Source organism: Megalobrama amblycephala, linkage group LG2 (genome assembly GCF_018812025.1).
Source record: "Megalobrama amblycephala isolate DHTTF-2021 linkage group LG2, ASM1881202v1, whole genome shotgun sequence".
Lineage (NCBI taxonomy): Eukaryota > Metazoa > Chordata > Actinopteri > Cypriniformes > Xenocyprididae > Megalobrama > Megalobrama amblycephala.
Genome location: NC_063045.1, coordinates 61,011,075 through 61,034,225, shown reverse-complemented (window position 1 = coordinate 61,034,225; position 23,151 = coordinate 61,011,075). Strand labels below are relative to the sequence as shown.

Sequence of the window (23,151 nt, the reverse complement as noted above, 5' to 3'; positions counted from 1 at the left end):
CAACGTTTTGTTAGACATAAGTATGAATTTTTTGTGATTAGTATTCACTAAGTTACACTTCATTTTCTGAGAACTATCAGATTGGACTTCGTTCAGAGGGAGATGAGAGATCACGCATCATGTTAGTTTTCTTTATTTTACAAAAAGCACAACATTTTGTTTTTACTCTGAGTGTATACAAATAAAAGGAGATATTCTATAGTTTCAATTGATGTATTACTTATGTCTCTATGACAAAAAATGACAGAGTATTTTAAGTCTGTTTTGCTGCAATGTGAAAAAAAACCTGCAAAACGCGCCGGCGCGTTTTTAGACCTCAGAGTGTTAACAAAACCAAACACTTAACGGGTTAATCAATGAAGGGCGGAGCACGAGTATGAGTGAACAGCTAAACAAAACAGTGATTCATACTGAAGGAGAGAGAAATCTTTCTCTGTAAATGATTCTTTTGAAGGGAAATGTCAAAAGGATTCCTACTGCCCTCAGTCCTTGTCGATCACAGATCAGAGGAGAAGACCTTTCTCTGCTCCTGCAACTCAAAGATCTCATGCATATTCATCAGCTTGCCTTGCATGAACTTTGCGTGGGATGATAAAGGAAGTGAAACATTACAAAAATCTCGGATTACAACAGGAATAGGTCATGGCAGAAGTCAGTCTTCCTCTTGAAATCATCTAAAACAGCATTTCTGGTTTCTGGAGGCCATACAAATAACACTTTTTAGAGGTCTTCCTTATCAGACAACCCGATTTCAGGTTTTCGACCCTCTATTAGTGAAATAATGATCTGAATTGGGTGTGTGGGCATAAAATAAAATAAAATTAAAAAATTAAATAATAATAATAAAATAAAATTAAAAAAATAAAATTAAATAAAATTAAATAAAAAATAAATAAAATAATAAAATAAAATAATAATAATAATAATAATAATAATAATAATAAACTAAAATAAATGTAAACAATAAAATAAATAATAAAAAATAAAATAGAAATAAATAAAAATAATAAAATAAAATAAATAAAAAAATAAAAAAATAAAAATAAATAAAATAATAATAAAATTAAATAAAAATAATAAAGTAAAAAAATACATTAAATAATAATAAACAAATAAAAGTAAAAAATAAATTAAATAATAATAAAATTAAATAAAATAAAAAATAAATTAAATAATAAAATTTAATTAATAATAAAATAAAAGTAAAAAATAAATTAAAAAAATAATAAAATAAAATAAAATAAAATAAAATAAAATAAAATCAACTCATAAATGCTAAAACAAAAAACTATTTTTAAGGTCTTCTTCAGTTTGACAACTTGTGGAAAAACGAAAATCGCAAAGCTAAACTTGTAGCCAACATCTTCACTTGACTTAAAAATAGTTATTTAAACATAAATTTACATTAAAAAAAAAACATTAAACATAGGTCAACAAAGATGCAATTTAGATATGAAAAAACATAACATTGCTTTTATTGCGATTTAAAAATGTTATTGTTAGGGATGCACTGATAATTCTGAAAATACCAAATCCGTTTTTTCATCTGAAAGAGAAACAAAACAAAAAAAGGACTGAATCCATGAACAGAAACAGCAACGCTAACAGATCGGGTAATAATAATTTCGAGAGAAAAAAATTAAAATGCAAACACTGGCTGATGTTGATATAAGCTGGAAAGAGCTTGTGTTTACAGTTGTGTCTACAGATCTCTGTCTGGAATAGAGTTGTTGAAAGTCAATATTACGTCAATCAATACCGACACATACATATTTACACTTTTTTTCCATACAGTTGCCAATTTATTTAAACAACATTTAAAAAAAAAGAGCCTATATGTTATAGTAAAGTCACACCAATTGAAGAAAGTTGGTGTAATGACTTATAATTGACACGTTTTTATTATTATTAACAAAATGTGAGCTGCCCCAAGATGGCCACCAAGTGAACTGACTTGCCTCAAAACAAACACACCCGCCATTTAAACACAGTGGAATTCACAAAACATTACGCTATTAAACAAGCTCGAGAGTAGGCATGTTAAATGAAGTAAAACCTGTCAACAGTCTGTCACTGTTAAGTCAACTGCGAGAGTCGCCGGTCCTGCTCCACCTGCACAAGCGAACACTAGCTGTTCAGAGGCGACCCTTGACCTCTTAACTTCAACAGGTGCGCAGGCTGCATAAACAGGCAGTAAAAACGATCCAGTTTGCACAAGAGTCCGTCACCTTGCCAGTCAAGACGCATATTCAACAGGCCGTTCAGCACTAAAGCAAAGGCCTCCAGCTGCACTTCCTGACGGCAGAAACTTTAAGAAGTTCTCTTTCATGCTGACTGGAAAGAGTTATTACGGCAGAAAAAGATCCTCAATTGGCACCACATGCCACATCGGCTCACGGACAAAAAGAAAGGAGCGGCTCGCCACATATGCTCCCACTTGGGCTGATCAAAAAGAGCCAGTTGTCATTTGTTTGTAGAGGTTAATGGCCAAAACTGAGCTCGGATCCTGGCTGGAGTGGGGGAGATGGTGCATTCCTGTCTGAGGGGAAAGTGGAAGGTGGACTCGTTCCATCTGGAAAAGCCCTCTTGCATAGCGGGAATGGGACCAACGTGCAGCTGGAGCCATTGGGTAGAGTGGCATGGCGACAGGCTGTCACGCCAAGCCCTCATTGTGCCCGCTGGAGATGGGTATTGTGGCACGGCGAGGGCTGCCAGGCTCCGGCGCTGCTCATTTTAGCTCGTTTTTAAAGCTAACGAGCACACATGTCCTCGGTCTGCGACGTCAACCGACATGAAATTCGAGACAAAGCCGAGCCTACAACTGCAGCACAAAGGAGGAATTCTGCTGCCAAGCTCCGCCCCTCCACACCTCCTCCCCCGGATCGAGTGAGAGAGAGAGAGAGCGAGCAAGCCAACCAGCCATGTGCATGTCAGATCTAATTCCCAGTGTGTGATCAGTGCTGGAGGCGCATGTGGCCACTTCCCAGAAGGACGCTGCAGCAGAAACCGTCAGCAAACAAAGACGCGCTGCGCCCAGACCGTATCAGTATTGGTAATCTGCAGATAAACACAGAGGTGCATTAGAAGAAACTGTGTTTTAGTGCATGTGCCTTGCTGACTGGGTTTGAGGAGTCATTCTGAGCACAACACAAACAGGTCTATTATTCTCGGTGCGAGCCACGGAGACAGCTGAAGCCTGGCGAGATCCCTCAGGGTTCAATCCTGGGCCCGCTCACATTCGCTCTCCGCGACTGCGGCTCTGACTGGTGACCGTCGTTACACCTATTCTGTACTGAATACAAATGCATTTCAATGGGAACAGTGCGTACACTAACATGCATTCACACCAAGGTCAGAATTAGTTTTCGACTAGTATATGCTCATGTCTTTCGGTTTTTAAATAGTCAACAACCAAAACGGCAGCAGCTCTTGTGAGAAGTCATTTTATCATAGCCAGTGTTAAAGTACAGTCACATTTACCACTGCTCAGCAAAATTTTGTGAAAAACAGTCATTTCAGTATTTCACATGAGGGGGAAAAGTTTCCCACGCAGATTTAAATGTACTACTTAATACAATAGAGAGCTACTTAGCTTGAAAGTGACTTATGGTGCATTATCGGACATCCTCATTTCAGGTCTTGAACCCTCTGCTAGCAAAATGGAACAAAATGGAACCAGATGAAACGAAATGCAATGAGATGAAACTAAATGAAACAAAAAATGTATGATCAGTGCTGGAGGTGCATGTGGCATTTCCCAGAAGGACGCTGCAGCAGAAACCGTCAGCAAACAAAGACGCGCTGCGCCCAGACCGTATCAGTATTGGTAATCTGCAGATAAATACAGAGGTGCGTTCGAAGAAACTGTTTTAGTGCAAGCGCCTTGACGATTGTGTTTGAGGAGTCATTCTGAGCACAACACAAACAGATCCATTATTCTCTGTGCACGCCACAAAGACAGCTGAAGCCTGGCGAGATCCCTCAGGGTTCAATCCTGGGCCAATCACATTCTCTCTCTGTGACTGCGGTTCTGACTGGTGACTGTCGTTATACCTATATTGAATACAAACGCACTTCATTTTCAGTGGGAACGGTGTGTATACTAATGTGCATTCACAACAATGTCGGAATTAAGAGGTTTTCAACCATTAAAGGTGCCATCGAACGCTTTTTTACAAGATGTAATATAAGTCTAAGGTGTCCCCTGAATGTGTCTGTGAAGTTTCAGCTCAAAGATTTTTTTAAATTAATTTTTTTAACTGCCTATTTTGGGGCATAATTAGAAATGCACCGATTCAGGTTGCGGCCCCTTTAAATGCTCACGCTCCCCACCCACGGAGCTCGTGCTTGCCTTAAACAGTGCATAAACAAAGTTTACACAGCTAATATAACCCTCAAAATGGATCTTTACAAAGTGTTCGTCATGCATACTGCATGCATGCGTCGGATTATGTGAGTCTAGTATTTATTTGGATGTTTACATTTGATTCTGAATGAATTTGAGGCTGTGCTCCGTGGCTAACGGCTAATGCTACACTGTTGGAGAGATTTATAAAGAATGAAGTTGTGTTTATGCATTATATAGACTGCAAGTGTTTAATAATGAAAATAACGACAGTCTTGTCTCCGTGAATATAGTAATAAATGATGGTAACTTTAACCACATTTAACAGTACATTAGCAACATGCTAATGAAACATTTAGAAAGACAATTCACAAATATCACTAAAAATATCATGATATCATGGATCATGTCAGTTATTATCGCTCCATCTGCCATTTTTCGCTGTTGTTCTTGCTTGCTTACCTAGTCTGATGATTCAGCTGTGCACAGATCCAGATGTTAATACTGGCTGCCCTTGTGTAATGCCTTGAACATGGGCTGGCATATGCAAATATTGGGGGCGTACATATTAATGATCCCGACTGTTACGTAACAGTCGGTGTTATGTTGAGATTCGCCTGTTCTTCAGCGGTCTTTTAAACAAATGAGATTTATGTAAGGAGGAGGAAGCAATGGAGTTTGAGACTCACTGTATGTCATTTCCATGTACTGAACTCTTGTTATTTAACTATGCCAAGATAAATAAAATTTTTAATTCTAGGGCACCTTTAAAATAATACTCATGTCTTTGTTGAAATCAAATTCAATTTTTTTTAAAATTGTAAACGACCAAAATGGAAGCAGCTCTGTGATCAGCGTTATGATAGCCAGGGTTAAAACGGAGTCACATTTACCTAGTCAAAACTGTGAAAAACAGTCATTTCAATATTTCACATGACGGAGGAAAGTTTCCCACGCAGATTTTGCTCATGTTCAAGTTCTTCGACAATAGAGACCTACTTAGGTTGAAAGTGACTTATGGTGCATTATCAGACACTCTCATTTCAGGTTTTGGACCCTCTACTAGTGAATTAATGAAAAAAAAAAAAAATAATAATAATAAAATAATTCTCAGTGCACGCCACGGAGACAGCTGAAGCCTGGCGAGGTCCATCAGGGTTCAATCCTGGGCCCGCTCACATTCGCTTTCCACGGCTGCGGTTCTGACTGGTGACCGCCGTTACACCTATTCTGTACTGAAGACAAACGCATTTCAATGGGAAGAGCGCGTACACTAATGTGCATTCACAACAATGTCGGAATTACAAGTTTTTCGACTAGTAAAAAATGCTCATCTTTTTGTTTTTTAATTGTAAACAACCAAAACAGCAGCACCTCTTTGAGAAGTCATTTTATCATAGCCAGTGTTAAAGTGCAGTCACATTTACAAATTTTCATTGAAATTTGATGTACCTTTACCTGGTGCACTTTGCTATTAAAAATATTTAACAAGAGAAAACATTAAAGACCACATAAAATCTCTTAATCTTCCTTGTGTTAATGTATTTCCTACTGAAACAGGAAATTGCACAATCAAAGGACTCATCGCTGGTTAGTTTATCTCACAACCATCAATCATAACTTTGTAAAACAACTGTAAAACAATACTCTTGAGTGTCTGTATTTGAGTATTTTTGAGCTAAATTATCCCAAAATCCTTGAAACTAAAATTGACTTGAGACTGAGAAGCAACACTGCATAATATATTAACACATTAAAAATATCCAAAAGCCCCTTAAACAAGACAAATTTAATTAAAAGCAACACTGCATAAGATATTAAGACTTGTTTTCATAAATTGCCTGAGTATATTCTTACACTGTTTTTAAGTATAAACAAGTTAAAAAATCTGTCAGTGCAGTGAGACAAAATACATATTAAAGACGCAGTATTCTTAATATCTTAAGCAGTGTTGCTTCAATTAAATGCATCTTGTTTTAAGGATTTTTAGATTAAAAACTCAATAAGTACTCATATTATTGCAGTTTATACCATTCTAGGATTGGACAAAAATGAGTCCAGGATGAGCCAGCAATACTTTTGGCTAATTCTCCTGAAACACAAGGCATAAACTGTTAAAGGTGCCCTAGAATTAAATATTGAATTCATATTGGCATAGTTGAATAACAAGAGTTCAGTACATGGAAATGACATACAGTGAGTCTCAAACTCCATTGTTTCCTCCTTCTTATATAAATCACATTTGTTTAAAAGACCTCCAAAGAACAGGAGAATCTCAACATAACACCGACTGTTACGTAACAGTCGGGATCATTAATATGTACGCCCCAATATTTGCATATGCCAGCCCATGTTCAAGGCATTACACAAGGGCAGCCAGTAACGTCTGGATCTGTGCACAGCTGAATCATCAGACTAGGTAAGCAAGCAAGAACAATAGCGAAAAATGGCAGATGGAGCGATAATAACTGACATGATCCATGATATCATGATATTTTTAGTGATATTTGTAAATTGTCTTTCTAAATGTTTCGTTAGCATGTTGCTAATGTACTGTTAAATGTGGTTAAAGTTACCATCGTTTCTTACTGTATTCACGGAGACAAGAGAGCCATCGCTATTTTCATTTTTAAACACTTGCAGTCTGTATAATGCATAAACAACTTAATTCTTTATAAATCTCTCAAACAGTGTAGCATTAGCCGTTAGCCACGGATCACAGCCTCAAATTCATTCAGAATCAAATGTAAACATCCAAATAAATACTATACTCACATGATCCGATCCATGCACGCAGTATGCATGACGAACATCTTGTAAAGATCCATTTTGAGGGTTATATTAGCTGTGTAAACTGTGTTTATGCTGTTTAAGGCAAGCGCGAGCTCCGGGGGAGGGGAGCACGAGATTTAAAGGGGCCGCAGCCTATATATCGGTGCATAGTTAATGATGCCCCAAAATAGGCAGTTAAAAAAATGAATTAAAAAAAAAAAAACTATGGGGTATTTTGAGCTGAAACTTCACAGACACATTCAGGGGACACCTTAGACTTATATTACATCTTTTAAAAAGAAGTTCTAGGGCACCTTTAATGTTTAAAATGTTTTTTAGGAGTGCACTAGTATATAAATTTGCCTCAAAGCTAACAGACTTGGACTAAAAGACACAAAACACAATTTTTTTTCCATCATGACGCTCAAAGCGCTTGACCAATCACAACACACTGGTCCAGCCGACCAATCAGAGTCGGGGGCTTCAGAGACAGGAACGTTACAGACTGGGAAGAGAGGAGCTGCAACAATGAGGGAAAATATGGTGTTTTTTGAACATCACAACAAGGCCGTCCACATATCCTCTTCAGCATGATGTGAATGCAGCAGAAAACAAAATAAAAACACTGTAGAGATAAATATACTATTCAAAACTGAATGCAACAAATCTCCAAGTTTAATTATGTGTGTGCTTGAGTGTTTCCGCCGTTTCTTCTCCACAGATGCAGGGCAATGTGACAATCCCCATTTAAAACTTTAACCTTGTCAGAGACAAACATGCCAAAACCTTAGTAATGCAAACGCCACCCACGCCTGCTGGCAGCCAAGTGTGTGTGTGTGTGTGTGTGTGTGTGTGTACAGTCAGGTTCGGCACAGCTGTGCTCAGCTCAAGAACTTTTTAAAAGCGTGTCAAAGTCACAGCAGACTTACTGCAAAAGGCTGCCATGCCAGTGTGGCCGCCTGTCACACGACCGCAGACCAATTTTCCTTAACGTTAAACATATTACTTGTGTTTCTGAGAGAAAATGCTTACTGGGGAGTTCTTAAAGACTTCTGGCCTGGTGTTAAATGACTCCTCATCCAGAAAAACTCGTTTAGAGGATATGACCACGTTTTGAACAGTTACTGACTCACTGGCTGCTTTTACAGGGGCGCTGTGAACTCTTATGAGGCACAAAAGCGGGCTTGTAACCGAGTCAAACACAAAGAATGACTTATTCGCTTATCTTACGGTGCGACTCGAACAATTCATTCACTTAATGTCAACTTAATGCGCCGATGGCTTCACCTTTCATCCCAAACACAAAGACTAATCGTTCTGGTTGGGCAAGAAGCTGCAAAACTAAACAAAGGATCACAGTGTCTTTTACAAGCAATTTTGCACAATTCCATCATGTAGGAGTAAGTCAGATTACAAGCTGGTGAACTGACGTGAAAATAAATGCGTTTCCGAACGCTCCCAACCCCTTTGTTTTCTTTCCCCGGGTGTAATTTACAGACCGTTCGGCACGGATGATTTGTCATGCTGCGGCCCTCTTCCGTTTTGTAGCGTTATGCCTTTTGCGGATGGAATTACAATCATTATTACAGTTCAAAACTAGCCTCTTTCCACCTGTGTTCACGGCATTGTCAATATCCACGCTAAATTAACGGATGCCGCCCAATTCTTGCAGTGCTAAATGTGTCATTTATGGCATTTTCTGCCGCTCCGCGGAGGAAGTCAGTCCCGTCCATTCGTCTTGCTTACGCTCCCATAAATCTCGATCGGTTTTGGGCTCTGCCAGCGAATTGACACACACTCCTGCCTCCCGCGCTCCAGTAAATAAAAATGATAAAGGCCTGTCAATAGTTTGCATACTCTGGCTCGGAAAGCAAATCGAGCCTCCGCAGTGCCGCAGCGTTTCCATTTCCCCCGTCTGGCAGCCTCATTTCAAAACCTGATGGGAAAACATGCCGCCACACACACACACAGACACGAAAACAATAAAACGGCACCTTCTGCTACAGAGAATCATCATCACGTCAGCCTTAAAGATAGACACTGAGCCCTAAAGATTACAACAACAAGCACATTTTTGTGAAAGACATATGCAAAAAACCCTTAAAACAAGACAAATTTAATTAAAGCAACACTGCATAAGCATTACGGTTTAATATGAGTATTTTTACACTGTTTTTAAGTATAAACAAGTTAAAAACAAGTGTAAAAAAGCTGGAAAAGAAGAGGAAGAGTGTTGTTGACATGTCGTCATTTTACGCCGGACTGCTTAACAAACTTAACGCTGGATTTGCACAAAAGATGAACATGACGGCACATGCTAGTCGATGAGTTGAATCAACATAAATTTATCCGCTAAAAGTTGTAACTTCTTCCTGAGTCTCTCCATCAGTGTCGACTCCGGTTTGAACAATGTAAGGCTGAACACCGTTACTTAGGGCCATATAAAATCCATCTTATTTTTTCCCAAATTCCGTTTTATTTTTTCCCCAAATTCCGTTTTTTCCGTTTAAATTTTTCTGGATTCCGTTTTTTTCCATTTTATTTATTTTTTGACTCCATTTTAATGGTTAAATTAAATTTTAGTAATCAAAAAGCATGTCTAATTTATTGAAATAATGAATCTTGTCCAATTTACCAACAATTTAATAAAAGTTTAACAAAAAAAAAAAAAAATTACATTTTTTTTTTTTTTTTTTTTTTTTTTTTTAGGGCCCTACGTTTTATTCTTTCCCCTCAAATTTTATTTTTTTACCAAATTCTGTTTTCTGGATTCCATTTTATTGGTTTAATTCCATTTTAATAATCGAAAAGCATGTCTAATTAATTGAATTCTTAAAAACAGAATTGTTGTGTCGTGTATTTAAATTTTTCTGGCAATCAAATGAACGCATACCATTTAATTTATCTTTTAATCATGAAATTAAACTTCAATGTGCTGCACAACAGAGCTTTACTGTTAAAATTAAAACATGGGAGAAACACTGAGATTATTGTTTAAAATATATTTCAATAATTTATTGTTAAATTACCTAAATTCTACTGTACAACAGTAATATGTTTCTGTCAAGTTAAATCAAACTTTTATTTTGACGGTTTGCCTAGAGCTTTGAGTTTCTCTGTGACGGTAATTTTCTCAAACGAAGCGGTTAAATGCTGATGAAGTGACTTTCAGAGCAGCTCTGGAGATGAATTCGTGCGTTCATATAGTGAGGCGACGGAGGACGAAAACACCGCGAGCGTCGCACATGCTTCAGCGTGCGTGCGCCTGCGCGATTGTGTGTGAGGTAAATGAAACTGCGCTTCCGCATCATTCATTTCAGTCACACAGACATGCAGGATTCATGTTTAAATAGTCTTTTTGCGGTTTAATATTCAGTCACTAGTCTATATCGCGATTTAATTTACGTGTACTGACCTGCTTTTAATTCATTTATCAAAAATTTGACAAATTCCATGACATTCCGCGTTATAGTAAATTCCGCTTTTATGAATGGATTCCGCGATCGCGGAAATTATAGGGCCCAGGTTACTGACAATCCTCATTTTGGCTGCGTGAGATTCTCCAGCTTTGTTGTTGTTGAGCTGTTAAAGCTCCGCCCTCTTCTGGAAAGGGGGCGGGAGCAGCAGCTCATTTGCATTTAAAGGGACACACACAAAAACGGCGTGTTTTTGCTCACACCCAAATAGAGGCAAATTTGACAAGCTATAATAAATGATCTGTGGGGGATTTTGAGCTGAAACTTCACAGACACATTCTGGAGACTACATCCACAATAACAAGCACATTTTTGTGAATAACTGATGAATCATTCACAAAACTGTAAACATGCTTTAAAGTAAGCAGGCTCAATTCACACACACCAGCCATGCGGTTCGTGATCGCTTTCAACCTGTTTGACTTCAGGATCTTCTGGTTCTTGCACCCACTGGCGCTCATTTCTCGCCAGGGCGGCTGAAGGGTGAGACGGAGATGGGCGAGGCGTTGGATCAACAACGGAGCACGGAGGGCCTGTGTGAGCATGTGCGGCCCCTGAAGGAGCCTGCATTTGTTTTGTTTACCTAAAGACGGGCCGTTTGAACGGGAAGGTTAAACTCTCAGCGTCCTGTTCTTCATAGCTCATTAAAGCCGGCGAGCAGACGGAAGGAGGAGGTGTGTGTGTGTGTGTAAGTCTATCCAGCACATGGGTCCCAGAAGGGGGAGCTGCAGCAGGAAATGGTGGATAAGTGGTGACCCGGGTTTGCTTTTGAAACTGATCGTCAGGAGCACAGCTGCTAGCTCTGCTCCGTGGTCAGGTTAACCACGCTTAGACAAAGAGAAGAAAAACAAGAGAAAAGGGAAATAACAGCCCCTCGTCACAGCCCGCCATCATCATCTTCAAACGTACCGCATCGAGCTCCTCCTCGAAACACTCACAGCTGGCCTCTTTAAAGGGAGCGTTCACCCAAAAATCTAAATCACGTGATTATTTACTCGCCCTCAAACCAGGCCGTATTCATATCTTTCCATCGTGAGACACTGAAGGAGAGCTCGAGGAGAACATACAAGAAAATCACAGTAGTCCAGAGTTTTGCCAGGCATTTTACTTTAAATATTCAAAATAACACTGCAAAATATTAACAATGCTTTAGAAGAAAAATCAATAGTTCTAGTTTTTCTAATAATGCAATCATAGACCATGACGAGGACTGAGCCGCTTGAAACCGGTAAACTGAGGCACTTTACTAATTAATTCCCCAAATGAATACTATACATATGCGATTAATCAGATATATACATGACATAAGCATAATATTGCAACTTGCATCTGCACAAAATGAGGTTATGAGGTTATAAACTAGTCAGAATGTGCAAGTCACTCTTTCTGTAACGACACACGACTAGACCGCAGAATCTACAGCACTGCATTTGTTATTTTAGAGAATACTTAATTAACACTGACTTAAATCAATAAATATGACATGATGGAACAGAATAAATTCACACTGTCGTTCAAAAGTTCGGCGTCTGTGAGATTGTTTAATGTTTTTGAAGATGTTTCTTCTGCTCACAAGGCTGCTTTCTGTCAAATATTATTACAATTAAAAACTTTTCTTTTTGATTATATGTTCATTTGAATCTGAACATTTATGCTGCTTAATATTTTTGTGGAAATTTTATTTTGTGATATGTTTGTTTCAGGATTCTTTGCTCAAAAGAAATAATGAAAAAAATATAGAAATCTTTTGTAACATTATAAATGTCACTTCTGATGAGATTAAGAAGTCCTTTCTCAATAAAACTGTTCATTATTTAAAAGTAAAGTCAATTAAAAGTATTAAGTACTTAATTTCTTTACAAAATCTAAATCTTTAGTGACCCCAAACTTTTGGCCAGAAAAGGATACGGTCATCAAAAAAAAAAAAATCAAAAAACACTTATAGGGTCATTCCTTGTCAAATCAACCAACTTTCATAAACTTCCCCGGCTTTTGTTAATATTTTTTCTGTAGAAAGACAAACAAAAATCGTGATGAAAGCCAAAATATTAAATGTCACAGATGTATATTTACACAATAACTATCAGCTGTTTACCTACATTTGGTTCTTGATAATTGAAAATGGGTCAAATTTCACAATTTGGAGTCACATTGGGGTCCCAATATATATGGGACTGAACTATATAAAGCCTTAAAAATGAAGATTGCAAAAGAAAAGTTTATTAAGAATGAGAATCTAGAAGGATATTAAGATATCTTGAATACTTTTAGAGTTAAAGGCATGCAAACTTAGGAAAAGGAGTATTTATGGCACACACAGATGCAATTGAGATGATAGAAAAACACAAGATAGAGTTCTAGTTTCAACATTATTTGTTCGTTCAGATATTCCTCTTTAAAAGAAAGTAGTTTTAGCTGTATGCACAGTGACCCACATTTGGTTTCTGACCAATTTACTCATGGAGCCTCATTAACATGTCCACATCTCTGGGATTGAAGTGCCTCAAAAATGAAGATACCAAAAGAAAAGTTTGTTAAGAAGCAGAATCTAAAAGGATATTAAGATATCTTTAATACTTCTTGAGTTACAGGCATGCAAACTTGAGGCGAAAACACACAAGAAGTGCTTTTTTCCCATTTTTGAACCGTCACCGTTGGCATATAATGAAACAAAGATTGCTAAAGTCAATCGATTTTACTAATAGATCTACCAATCTCTGTGTAAAAATGAAATAATGCTGCTGCCATCTTTCTAAAATAATTTTTACACCCCTCTAATTTGGCTTCAAATCTGAGTGAATAGTGAATATACATCTGTGACATTTAATATTTTGGCTTTCATCACTATTAAAAAAAAAAAAAAAAAAAATCACAAATTTAAGCAGGGGGACTATATTCTTCTGAACTCATATTATAGCTTTGTGTGAAGAAAACACCTAAACTTAAGCAATTATTCACTGATAATCTGGCAATTATAAATACGAGCATGTGCAAAATAGATATTCGAGCTGCGGCGGAGCGAGAAAACATTGTGTGGACTACTTGAGTAAATGATTTTTGGGGTGAAATATTGATTGCATGATGAGGCAGAAGTGTCTAGGGTCTATATTTGCAATGTCTTTACATCCCTCAATGGACTTTACATGTCAAAGCCTGCAGCTCTTCACACAGGGGCCTCCAAACAGCCATTGAGCAACCCAAAAATGCATACCGAAGCACTCGAAGCGCTCTCACCGAGCCTCTCCGTCCCCTTCAAAGACACAAAGACATTAGCGGAGAGCGGCGCACCAATCAAGCAGCGAGCGCCAATCTAAAGCTCCTTATGAGCAATAGTTAGCTATTAATGTGAACTTAAAGGTCTCATTCATCACCATGCCGTTTCCAGGTCTCAGCTGCGGGCCTAGATAATGAAGACCGATCGGGTCTTCGAAACGAGGGACTCGCGGAGGGTTCGGGACAAATAACCCACTCTCCGTCCCTCAACATATGGAGCGCGAGAGGTTGCGTTGCGTTTAAGGCCGGTCCCCCTGCGAGACTCGGCCGGTTTGTGCGTCAGCACGCTTCGGGGTATCCGTCCAAACCCAGACTCGCTGCCAGGGACTCGCTGTAGCCTGGATTAGGGACAGGACAAGCAATCTGGCTTTCCAGGTAATTCCCTGCGTTCGGGTCCAATTCCGAGTCTTTTTATCGGGCCCGGTGCCGTATGGACCTGCGGTGAGCCCTGATGTCTGGCGCGAACGCAGGCCAGGAGAACGGGGCGGGCGTAACGCCGTGTAATGGAAAACAAACAGAGCAGAGAGAGTCCTCGCTATCCCTGCCCCCACAAACTCGACTCCTCGCCCCCCTCTTCCTCACCCGCCTCGGTGAAGGTTAATGGTGCTGGAGGAATACAGATCAGCGCAAGATGGATGAAGAGGTGCTGGAAAACTCTCCCGCAGGTCTGGAGTCTAGAGATTAACTAAATATTAACTAACAAAAAAACCCATACAGCTGCGGCCCTAAAAGCAATTAAAGACGCTCACTCCTCCATCAAACGCCTCCCTGTGAAACAAACCAGAGAATGAGCTAATAATATTTAGACTTCCCATGCTCCAAGTGCATGTTGAAGGTTAGTACAGAAGATCTCTTAAAGGGGAAGTGTGTGAGAATAGCATATACCATGCACACTGCTGGTCAAAAGTTTGGAATAATTACAGAATAATATGCTCAGCAAGGCTTCATCAAAATATGTAATATTGAGATATATTTTTGCAATCCTAAATAGCTGTTTTCTATTTGAATATATGCTAAAATTTAATTTATTTCTGCAATCAAAGCTGAATTTTCAGCATCATTACTCCAGTCTTCAGTGTCACATGATCTAATCATTCTAATATTGCTGCTCAAGAAACATTTTTGATTGTCATCAATGTTGAAAACATATTTTTGTGGAAACCGTGACACGCTACCATTAAAAAGCTTTTTTTTTTTTTAAAAAGATTACAAAATATTAATCTAGCACGCATTTAATTGATCAAAAGTTACAGTAAAGACATTTATAATGCTACAAAAGATTCTATTTGAACTTTCTATTCATCATAGAATACTGAAAAATAAAATGTATCATGGTTTCTGATACAAAACTGAGCATAAGCATTAATTATTCGAACCCTTTGACCGGTAGTCTATACTGTGCATGGCTTGCAAAGTTCCTGAATACTCGGATGGCATACTACTATTTTTGTCATAATAAACGGCACTGCACTGGGCACTAAATCACAATGCAATGCACTCAACTTGGCCTTCCATTTCCCATGTGACAAATGAACAGGAAGTAGTATTAGTCAGCAGTCAGTTTAACAAACCCTTTATTTTATTAATAAACAACTGATGTGTCTTCAAAAATGCATTTGTATGAATGCAAAATAATATTTTAAAAGAGGAGAACCAGATTGTCACTTGCTAAATTAAGCAGTAACACACAATGTGATGTCATGTGACTGTAGCATATACTATCTGAAATGTTTATAATAATGCATTATTTACATACTATCCCATAAGGCCACAGAGGAGGATTTGTGAATGGCAGTGAAGCGATGCAACTGAAGCTGGAAGGTCACATGACAATGACAACATGGCGAATGTAGTACGTCTGGATTACATTCATACTTATAGAACATACTTTTTTAGTGATCACAAAGTACGTACTTATTCAAAATATTTGGATGTTAAGGTTATTAATGTTGCATGTCAATTTACAATGTTATTTTGCACGTTAAATACAAAATGAAACCCGTAACTGTTGCAAACATTGGGATGTCAATTAATAAACACTTGCTGAAACAAACTATATGTCTTTTTTTTTTTTTAAACGGTAACAAATCACAAGTACTCGATTAAATCGGGTATTGTTTAGATAAGTAACTGACGAGAAGAAAAATCAGCAGTTGTGAAAGAAAACTAAAGAATAACCTTCTGAAATAACTGACCCCAGCCTTAAGTTTGTGTGCTTGAACTCTCCACTTCAGCTCGATACAGACTCGACAATCACCGCCACTAGAGTAAAAATTGATTCTGTAACAATAACATTGAATTTCATTTGCATTGAAAGTAATGCTGATAAACACCCAATGAATGCACTGGAAAACACATCATCAGCTCCTTTCAACACAAAACGCAATGTTTATTGCCGTGCATTTGAATGATCACCCATTATCTTCAGCTGAACGTATTGATTCGGACAATGAAGGGAAATAATGTGTGTCTTCATTCAGCCTGTGCTCCTCTGAACACAATCCAAAACATCTACAAACACCGATAGCTTCATGATGTTCACAGACGAGGGCTTTGGTGCCGATTCTGGAGAATTCAATGAGGAGCAGAACTATAACCTCTATGATGATTAATAATGGAGAGTGAGATTCAAAAGGTATTCGCTGGGCAGTCAAACTTAATATGACAACACCATATGCACAGATGGGCCGCATATGGATCTTAAACTGAAGAACAAAGACGACGGCTTGGCCGTATGCATGCAAAAGCAACAGCCAGTTGTCAACATATGTAAAAAGTAAGGACTAGAACACTGAAAATTCCAATGCATCTCCATTATAAAAGCAGAGCGAAAAATGCAAAGGTTGCAATGCAAAAAAAAATTATTTTCCAATCGATAGTGGTGTTATTCATTTAAAGAAGGCTCAGGGCCTTGTGACCAAACTCCACCCAGAAAGGAACGCCAGCCTTCCAGGGCACTGGATGCTGCTCAAGTATGTAGATGTTGGGAAGTGGAGCACATTCCAGTCAATCACGCTCTGAAAGTGGCTACTGGGCAACGTCTTGCTTTAGGCTTCAAAAATAACACCGAAACAAGGAGGGCGACTATTATATAATGATAAAAGGGCAGCCTGTCATTGTGCCGTGATCCTGTCGAGAGGAAGTCAAACTCCTTGATCCTCTCCAGATACTTGACTCTCAGACTGAAGTGCAAACAGATTTCGCCATACGGAGAAACACTACAATCCTCCAGAAAAAGGTCAAACGCTACAGAAAATGACTTGCTTACTGTATGCACTTCATTTATCTCATGAAGGAGTTTGAGATATGAGTTTCGGTGATTTTGCCACGGCAGCAAACACCCTTTACTAGGGTAAAATCCTTGCATGTACAGCCTCAAGTCGTTAATTTCTTCTATAAGATGGCGAATAAGACATCAAAGTTCAATAAATGGTTAAATCTACTTATATTAATAATCAAAATGATTATGTGCAATTTAACACTCTGAACTCACCTTATAAAACAAAAAGAAAAATACAATTTTAGCAGTTTTTGACAGCTATTAAAATAAAATGCAAATTCATAAAACGACAATATAATAGCCTATATAATGACAAATCCTAGAAATCAAGCTGATCGATATTGATCATGATCATGAGTTTGCCAGAAAATATCACTAATTTAGCCGGGTTTTAAGTAGGGATGCACCGATATTAACTTTTGTCCAATACCGATAATTCTTTATATTTGAAAGCCGATTGTATTTTCCTCTTTAGAAGTGATTTCAATCATATTTCAAGCAATTCAAAACCATCATAGCAGACAGTTTTGCATCTGAAGTGTCTCAGCTGAAGAAAATAATACATTATTTATCGGCTTTAGTGCCAAATTTTCTTATCGGATACCGATATGGTGGCCGATATATTGTGCATCCCTAGTTTTAAGTAGAGATGCACAAATATGACAATTTAGGTCGATACCGATAACCGATAATTCTTTATATTTGAAAGCCGATAACCGATAAATTTGCCGATAAATCTAAATCCAAATTTTTACATAATTTTTGAGAGCCTGATTACAAAAACAAAAGTCTCACCATTAAAGCCATGTTCCAAACACACAATTATAATGTTCTCATTATAATATTATGCAGCCGATATGACAGACTTGCGCTGTACATTGCACTGCATTTTCCTTTTTGAAGTGATTTCAATCATATTTCAAGTAATTCAAAACCATCATAGCAGACAGTTTTGCATCTGAAGTGTCTCTGCTGAAGAAAATAATCCATTATTTATCAGCTTTAATGCCAAATTTTCTTATTGTATACCGATATGGTGGCCGATATATTGTGCATCCCTAGTTTTAAGTAGAGATGCACAAATATGACAATTTTGGTTGATACCGATAACCGATAATTCTTTATATTTGAAAGCCGATAACCGATATATTGGCCGATAAATCTAAATCCAAATTTTTACATAATTTTTGAGAGCCTGATTACAAAAACAAAAGTCTCACCATTAAATCCATGTCCCAAATCAACATATATTGGCCGATACCTATAACCGATAATTAGTTATATTTGAAAGCTGATAACCGATATATTGGCAGATAAATCTAAATGCAAAATCTAAATGATTTTATATTTAAAAATCAACGTATATCACCCAGTGCCGATAACCGATAATCATTTATGTTTGAAAGCCGATAACCGATATATTGGCCAATAAATCTAACTAAAAAAAAATGTATATAATTTTTGAGAGCCTGATTACAAAAACAAAAGTCTCACCATTAAAAGCCATGTCCCAAGCACACAATTATAATGTTCTCATTATAATATTATGTAGCCGATATGACAGACTTGCGCTGTACATTGCACTGTATTTTCCGTTTAGAAGTGATTTCAATCATATTTCAAGCAATTCAAAACCATCATGATGAACATCTGAAGTGTCTCAGCTGAAGGAAATAATCCATTAATTATCGGCTTTAATATAATCGACCAAGTTTTCTTATTGGACCGATAACGATAACATTAAAAATCAACATATATCGTTGATACCAAGATGGTGGCCGATATATCGTGCATCCCTAGTTTCAAAGCAAAACTAACTATATTTCCCATTATTCTCTATGGAAGCATGAGAACACTAAAACACAAGGCATCGATTACACACCTAATGCATCTTTTTTTGTACTATAAAAGCTTCCTATCTTAATTGGGAAGTGAAAAAGGACAGAAAGAAATATGAAGATGCCCAGCAAGTCCACTTTATTCTGACCAACATCACTTAAATGCTCATCACATCATTACGATAACAACCTCTGAGCTCATACGAAAGAAATAAGCTTGTTCAATATCAGAATCCTCCATCTTTGCATTGTTGAACACACAAAGAGTCAACCTGTCAGTTAAAAAGAGCCAAACTAGTAGGATAACAGCTTTATTTGTTTTCTAGTTTCCCCTTTCCTGAAATTGAGTGCTTTGGGCCACAGTAGTAGTTTGGAATGTAACATTCAGGCTAAACTTCAAATGATGTGATATTTCGCAACGTAGCCATCCACATCTCTGTAACGGCCGAATTCCACAAGAATGAATCGCTAGGCTTTTATTTGACTGGTAATGCTAGTAATCAAGCTCTTGGTGACATGCTTAAGCAACCATTTTAACTGAAGTATGTGGCGTGTGAAGAAAACTACAGTCTAATACTGTACAGCACAGACCCTGCAGCAGAGAGCACAGCTTACGCCCTCCACCACAAACTACATCAAAGAGCATTGTGGGTGGAGCGCTAACTTTCAATACATGGTGCAAATCTGTAGGCTTACTGTCAATCTGACTTCTCAAAGCTGCTCGGGAAAACGTAGCGTTTATTGCCAATTAGACCATACTGATCTGATTTAAAGGATTAGTTCACTTCAGAATTAAAATATACTGATAATTTACTCACCCCCATGTCATCCAAGATGTTCATGTCTTTCTTTCTTCAGTTGAAAAGAAATGAAGGTTTTTGAGGAAAACAGTCCAGGATTTCCTCAATGCACAGAGCAGTGCAAGATGAGCATTTATGGTTATAAAGTATATAATTTTTTAATTTTTTTATGAAAATGACCGATGGTTTCTCTAGATAAGACTCTTATTCCTCGTCTGGGATCATGTAGAGCTCTTTGAAGCTGCACTGAAACTGACATTTGAACCTTCAACCCGTTGAACCCCAGTGAAGTCCCCTATATGGAGAAAAATCCTGGAATGTTTTCCTCAAAAACCTTCATTTCTTTTCGACTGAAGAAAGACAGACAAACATCTTGGATGACATGGGGGTGAGTAAATTATCAGGAAATTTGAATTCTGAAGTGAACTAATGCAAAATTAAAAATAATAAACATGTCTAAAATAATATTTGAGAAAACTTGCATAATATGCAGAATTTCTGGGAAATTATTTGCATCACATGAGCTTGCTACTTATGAAATACTGCATTATATTTAAAAAACAAACACTTCGTTATTTCACAATCTTTTCAAATGCGTAGAGCAAAGCATCTTAAAAATAAACTTATTTTGCATTTTTAATCCAATATTGAGTAAAAAAGGACTTTACTTTTGGAAGTCTCATTAAATAATATGTGCTTTAGTGGTGTATCAAGTCAAACACGTTGCATTGTGTGATACACTGTTTATAAAAAATGTGCATACGTGTTATATAGTGCAGGAATGCTTGAACTTTTTTTAAATTTTAGGAACAAAGTGAGAAAAACAAAGGGCAAAAATCTTGGTATCTTCCTCCAAAACATCTCAGACTGGAAGGTGAAAAAGTGGCATCACTACTAAACACACGTCACGCGTGCATCATAAAGCAATCACAGAGACACACTGACCTCAAATCCACAGCCTTTAAACGCTCTCTTCCACATGGCGCTCATGACGGCCCCAAAAGCAACAGCCTCATGCAAGATTTAAGTTGCACATCTTAAATTTTGCACTTCTGTGTATGAATGACAGAAATGTTAACGCAGGCATAAGGCTTTTCTTTCCACTGGCTCAGTGAGCTGGAACACACACACACATGCACTCTATTTTTCATTCTTTCTCTCACAAACACACACACACACACACACACACACACACACACACACACACACACGCACACCCCCTTTCTGGGTTAATAAGGCTGATGGAAATCTGCGTCTCCCCTGATGCGAGATCAATAAACAAATCAGTTTATTCTGTCCCGTTATATCATTACGCCACTACGACACCGTCTTCTTTTATCTGATCAATGCACCTCTGGGACTCGCATATGGTTCTGCCATTAACATCTACAATGCTAGAATTTCAAAAACCTCAAGTATTTCCGAGAACGAGAACAGACTCGAAGTATAATAATGGAAAATGACATCACTCGGGTCGCTTTGAGATTTAACTGTCAAGTTATTACGGCAACCGAAAGCAGTGACATATACCACGCTGACCTCTGATCTTTGCAGCCGCCTCTGTTGTTTTATTACACATCAAAGGACGCACATCACATGACCCACTGTATCTGTTGTTAATTCCCATTGATCTTTAACAGCTGAGTATATTGCAAGCAAAAGGCACCGGCATTAAATATCCGATCGGCAGCCTAATAAAGTCCTAACACGCGGCTGTTGAACTTGAACCCGGTGACCTTTCAGGCAACACTGTGATCAATACAAGGATGCAGCGCTCGTGTCACGTTTGCATCCGCAAGCCTGTTCCCAGAGCTATAATGCCATGCTGGTTTCCACAGCAATCTGTTTCGAGGACCCGCAGTGTGCATCAATTGTTGATGAAAACACACACACTTTCCCCCCCAAGATCACTGCTGCATGCAACATCCTACATGCACACAAAAGAGGAGGGTATGTAAATATAGAGCAACGTGGCCAACTGCCAACATTTATGAGAAATACATCGCTTTACTGCGTCCCCTCCCCCTGCACATGACAGAAAGGAAAACAAATTCCTGTCCTGAATTCAGTCTCGGCTCGTTCGTCACGGTGAGCCCTACCTATCGGGGCTAATCCGGGTCTGCTGAAAGCAACCCCCCCGGCCCTGCCTGCGTCGCAAGATTGCATCTTTTATTTATCGCTGCTTGGCTTTATTTTTGCAGAGCATTCCATACTGGGATGCAATCAGCCAAGAAACCCTCCCCGTGCACGGAGGCTTGTCATTTCCCATCGCCGGAGCTCGGAATGAGGCGCACACAAAGGGGGAAAAAGCGAATCAAAAGCAGAGAGCTCCACGTAGCCTGTTGGAAAAAGGGCAAGAGCCCTTGATCTTCCGAGACAGCCAGTCCGTTTTTAAAGAGGCACCGGGCAGGGAAGACACACAGGATTGCTGAGAGCAGAAACCCATTTTGGCTGAAGGGTGAGGGCATAAAGCCCAGCTGAGGCACCGCCGGGCGACGGACGTGGAGGAGGGGGGGGGGGATAGTCATGCAGAAAATTACGCTCGCTGATTGCATTACGATTCAAATTAAGCAAAGGCACTAATGTGATTAAAATCTTGAATTGTTTCCAAAGGGTGGAGAGCCAGGGAGTTCAAAAACAAAGGTGGATAAAGTTGCACTTATAGTGCTGAATCAATTTCGCGACGCACGCTGACGTCACAAGGGTCAGCTGGAACGTATGCATATCATTAGGGGCCGTTTAAAAAAGAAGCACTGCGTCTTTAAATCGCCATTCCTCCCACCCCTTTCCCAAATCTTTTCCATTTAACAAGCAGTGAAAGAAAATAAAAAGAAGCTTTTGTTTCCCTTCCTTTTCGGAGGGTGACAGAAAGCTGAAAAGACACAAGCGAACATGAAAATGGGAACAAAGTGCCAATTTCAATAGGCTATTTGATATGCGCACCCACTAAATACAGCGTTTCGATGCTAAAATTGAGGCTGGTTATTCTTAGCGATAAAAAATAATCGCTTTTTTTTATGTTGACATGACAGCTCCACATCCAGCAGTTGGCCGACTTACTACGCCAATAACCCCCCCTCACGCTTTCACTTCAGAAAAATAAACACACCAGACAAGCTTCGTACGATTTGACATTTCAACCGCCGTGCGTAAAAATACACGATTAATACGCGATTACACCGACTAAAGTTGAACCACAACACAAGATAGACGCGACAGAATAACGAAAAAGCAAAGAAAAATGCGTTTTAAACGCTGAATGGATCGAGCGACATCGAGCTCCACTTCCGCGCTGTTTATCTCGCGCAGATACAAAAGCGCTACAATGTATCCAGAACGTTCATTTGCCACAATGTATCGATAAGCT

The 23,151-nt window shown here is 38.5% G+C and overlaps 1 protein-coding gene across 1 annotated transcript in view; it reads right to left on the bottom strand.

Annotated features, from left to right (window-relative positions):
- Positions 1 to 23,151, bottom strand: part of zswim6 (zinc finger, SWIM-type containing 6) — a 101,741-nt gene that overhangs the window by 77,845 nt on the left and 745 nt on the right. The gene's annotated exons all lie outside the window — the stretch shown is intronic.